Source organism: Conger conger, chromosome 5 (assembly GCF_963514075.1).
Source record: "Conger conger chromosome 5, fConCon1.1, whole genome shotgun sequence".
Lineage (NCBI taxonomy): Eukaryota > Metazoa > Chordata > Actinopteri > Anguilliformes > Congridae > Conger > Conger conger.
In genome coordinates, this window is record NC_083764.1 from 6,833,970 (window position 1) to 6,838,969 (window position 5,000).

Here is a 5,000-nt window from a genome sequence, read left to right on the forward strand (position 1 = left end):
CACAATACGGCCCTCATTCTGTCACAATACAGCCCTCATTCTGTCACAATACAACCCTCATACTGTCACAATACGGCCCTCACACGGTCACAATACGACCCTCGTACTGTCACAATACAGCCCTCATACCGTCACAATACGGCCCTCATACTGTCACAATACGGCCTCATACCATCGCAATATAACCGTCATTCTGTCACAACACCTCTCATACAGTTGCAGTATGGCCCTCACAGTCATATTGTCACAATACTGCACTTATACGGTCACAATACTGCCTTAAATCTATCACAATACTATCCTCATACTTTCTCAGTACTGCCTTTATTCCCAACAGTCTCAGGACCTGTCTAAACTGAGGACAGGTATGGGCCTGTATAACCAATAATACTCTCTACACACACTGCAGCTCCCACTGATAACACACAAAATGCAGCACCTCTCCCCCCGAAATGTATACAGCAAACGTCACCGATAACGCATAAAACTGCACCGGCCCCAAAAGCAGGCCCTGTAAACACGGGCGCTATCTCCGAGACACGCCGCCCCTGTCAGTGTAACGCCAGATCACAGGTACCCCAGTCTTTCTCCGTTCAGCGCACGTATCAGTCCCTGTTCTCCCCCCGTCCCATGATCCTCTGGGCCTGCTGTCTGCGCCGGATCAGTGGGGCGTGGCTGCTCGTGGCGCTGAATTCTGATGAGCATGTGCAACCTTTGCATCCCGCGATATTGGATGTGATCTAATTAGTTTGAGGCACTCCTGTGACCCTCTCTCTCTGTTTATAGCACGCAGTGCATGTTGACATCGTCCCCTCTATCCACAATGACATGCAAGTGCATTTCGCATTCACGGAGCATATGAGCGCACTTGATTTGACATGCTGTGGCACTTAAGCGTTATGTTGTCGGTTGATGTAATGGCTGCAACACTGGTTGTGACACTGATTACTCTGTCCTGTCCCTGTTGTAGGCCTAGCATATCCATACTTCGCCCTTTGAAGAGTAGGTTTTTCTAGAATGTTATTTTTCAACCTTCTTAAGTCAGTGTTATCGAACTCTTTTGCCTTCAATTACCAGTAGTGATTGTTACATCAGCATTAGAATGTCCCGTTAAGAACAATCCGATCACATATTTAGTAATGATTGTTACATCAGCATTAGAATGTCCCGTTAAGAACAATCCGATCACATATTTAGTAGTGATTGTTACATCAGCATTAGAATGTCCCGTTAAGGACAATCCGATCACATATTTAGTAGTGATTGTTACATTAAGAACAATCCGATCACTTATTTGTGACCTTTGAAGGGTTAAAGTCTCTCTCTCTCTTTCTTTCTTTCGCTCTCTTTCCCTTTCTCTCTCTCTCTCCATAAGAGTGCCCACTAAATGGCCGGACGTAAATACAGCGCTAATGTACTTTGCCATTCTCTCCCTCTCTCTGGCGGACGCCAGCGCTCCGCCATTAATCAAGCCGCTTATGCTTGCTCGTTCATACCTTTCATTACCGCCCGCTGCCCCGGCTCTTACGGAACGCCGTTTTCCAAAAGCCCCCGGGGGGCGGGGCGGTAAATCGCCCCCCCCCCCTTTCCATTTAGGACGTTAAAGCATTAGCCGTGAATCTGAGAAGCGGGAGGATTTCTCGGCGTTGCTCAATTTCCCTCTGTCAGACATACATGAGAAATAGCCACTCCCGCATTGATTTTTCTAATACGCCGTTTACAGCAAATGCACACGGCAGCTAGCACGCTCACCGTTAGCATTGCACTCCAGGCTACTCAGCAGAACTGTTCATAGTATGGACTGTGGAACCATCCAGCGTTTTATTTCATTTCATTTTTTCTATTTTGTATTCCTGTATTACTTTAAATTCCGCGGTGTTCACCTCTCTGACATTGGGAAGCGTTTAATGCGGAGGCCGTCTGCAGGGCTGGCTTTATCTCGGCTGGTGGGTCATGTGGGACTCCCTTTATTCGGTGCAGATAAAACTCTTAAATCAAAGGCCTGCTTCAGATCCGAACACACCGACCCCAGGCTTCCCTCAGGGAAATAGGCAAGGCGGCAGGGTCTGAGCCGGCGGGTGGGGTGGGGTGGGAGGGCATGTTGGGGGGGTTTGGGGGTTGATGGGTGGGGTGCTGACCAGCTTCAAGGTCTGCCTATACGCTGCAAAGAAAGAGTCTTCCTCCAACAGTGTTGAAACAGTGACCTGCCATTTTTTTTTTTAAACTGCTAAAATAGAAAAGTCATTAAACACCAGGTGCTTGGCGGAGTCTCTCTTTATCAATACGTCCGGTCGACGTCTGTTTTCCCTTCTCGAACAGCAGATTTCTCGGATCGCCGTGTTCCCGGGCAGGTTTGTAAATCTTCGGCCGAGCCAGCGGTCCGAATTCAATTTCAGAAAGCAAACCGAGATATTGACTTACGCGCTCTCCGAGAGAAAGGGGTTTTCGTACGAAGCGGGTCCGCTGCCACGCTGCGATCCTCTTACTCTTCGGGGAATGATGTTTTAGCCTCCGGCTGTGGTCGGATGAGTCCCCGCCACCCTTGCGCTTGGCCGCGTTGTCCTCGCTCACGCCTACGCACGCGGGCGTTCGAAGGGCGATCTAAAAACAGCGGCTCCCGTTTATTTTCGAGGCGGAAAAAACAACGGAACCCTGAAATAACCGGCAGTGCCGGGTCCCGTTGCCGCGCGGCCGAGCCGTACGGCGCGGCGAAACTTCGGCAGAGGGAGTTTTTCGCGGTGCCCTCGTGACCTTCCCGAACTGTTTCCTCTCGATAAGGCTCCGAACCGCCGGGGCGAACATCGATTTTCTCCCGGGGGAGATTAAACCGGGCCGCGGACGGGGATTCGGAACGTCGCCCCGCGAAATAAATGTCAAAAGCCCCGGACTTCACGGGCCCAGTTGAAAAATAGAATTTGTTATTGTATCGTTTTTTTTTTTTTGTTTTTTTTTTAAGTGAGCGAAACAAAGAGAGGGGAAAAAAAATGGAACAGGTGAGCCTTGAACACTGGTCTCCCGCCTGAGACCCCAACTGCAGCACCACATTGCTGGGAGCCTGAGCCGCCTGTTCAGTATACGAGGCTGCTGGCTTTTAAATTAATTTATTCCCTGATTGATTTGCAGACATGCAAGGCGTGAGATTACAACATGAGATTACCCTTTTGACACGACCGTCTGCCCGCGGGCGTGCTGCTGAGGGCAGAAATGTAGCTATCGGCACGGATATGAGGCGACGCGTTATCCCAAAAAACGCAGACAGTGCGTGCGTCTGCTGCTTTAGAATGGAGCCGCGTGTGTGTGTGTGTGTGTGTGTGTGTGTGTGTGTGCTCGCTCTTTTTTTCTTCCTCGTCTGTTAATTCTGGTCGAACAGATTCCTTTTAATTGAGCGCATGAGTCCTCCAGCGCTAAGTCTGAACTCTGTCAGAGTTCGCTTCTGATGAGCTGTCTAATTTTCTGTGTATTATAACGGGGAAGGCTTTTAACGGATAATTTAAAACGAGAGCTCGCTCTGCTCCTCCCTTTGTAAATCCGCACATTATTCGAGCTCGGTTGTGTAAAAATAATGAGCGTGTCTCTCAGAGGTCAATGAAGAGACGACACCAGACCGTAATTAGGACTTTCTCCTCCGTGAGATACGGTCTGGTTCCCCAGGCTCTCCACACATGGGTGCTTTCCGGTGTTTCAGTGACTGGTTGATTTGAAAACCAAGAACAAACTAAGTAAGATACAAAAAGCACTCATGGTACTTTCAGGCTACATCATTTGAAAAAACATGCTTTAAGCCCTAACCAACCCTGTTCCTGGAGATCTACCATTGTGTAGGTCTTCAGTTCTATAGCAGCTCAACATGATCCCTCGCTGTTGAATGAGGTGTGCTTTATTTAGGGCTAGAGTGAAACCCTACAGGATGGTGGATCTCCTGGAACAGGGTTGGGCAGCCCTGCTCTAGCTGTTGAATGAGGTGTGCTCTGTTAGGGTTGGAGTGAAAACCTACAGGACGGTAGATCTCGAGGAACAGGGTTGGGCAGCCCTGCTCTAGCTGTTGAATGAGGTGTGCTTCATTAGGGTTGGAGTGAAAACCTACAGGATGGTGGATCTCCAGGAACAGGGTTGGTTACCACTGCCCTAAGGTGTTTTTTAAATTACATTTCACAGCTGTAGTGCTGCCTATGTGAGCCATGAATGTTCTTACCTGGATTTTGTGAAGTGAAATGATAATCGTCTATTGAGATAGTTCTGTATGAATTGGCAAGCCCTCTCCAGTCGTGCTGAAGGTCACCTTCATTAACTTCCATCGAGCGAGTTAGTTGTGTGTACGTCTGCTGTTCTGCCACCGTTCAGTGTTCACATGAACTCAGGTGGAAGCACTGATTGTCTCTGACTGTCTCTACGCTGCTCCAGATGTAGCCGTTGCTAAGGGAATGTGAGATAATGGCTGAGGCCCTGAGGTGGTGTGCCTGGCCTTCCCTTCGTGGCGCTGCTGTTTCGGCGGCGGTCCGTGTGTTCAGAGGCACCTCGCCGCTGTCTGAGGTCAGAGAAGGCGCCCAGTGTCGACGTGCGGTCGATTCTCGGCGTGTGGGCGTGATGCGTTCTGACAGCGTGCGCGGGGAGAGTGTCACCGCACCATGTCCGCCCGCCCTCCGCCGACACTCCCAGAGTGCACCTCACCTCGCCCCGTACGCCGGCAAATTTCCTCGCTTGTTTTTTTTTTATTGATTTTATTTTTTTTAATTCAACTCAACTTTTGACACGTAAACAGAAACTATATAAGACATAGGAATAAGAATGTCTTATACGCCACAATACATAAAGTACTTTGCCCAGACAACCACATTTCATTTTCATATTACTTATTTACAAGCAACTTTTGCTGAGCCCTGGAGCTCTGGTTCTCTTGCTCAGAGGTGATCTAATTAAAATCCATGGCCCTTCTAAACCGCTTTTCTAGTTTATATTGTTTGTGTTTTCTGGCATGAATAACACGCAGGCTTCCTGTTTCC

General features: G+C 49.0%; 1 protein-coding gene across 1 annotated transcript in view; it reads left to right on the top strand.

The window, feature by feature from the left end:
- Positions 1-5,000, top strand: part of utrn (utrophin) — a 256,495-nt gene that overhangs the window by 243,081 nt on the left and 8,414 nt on the right. The window lies entirely within an intron of this gene.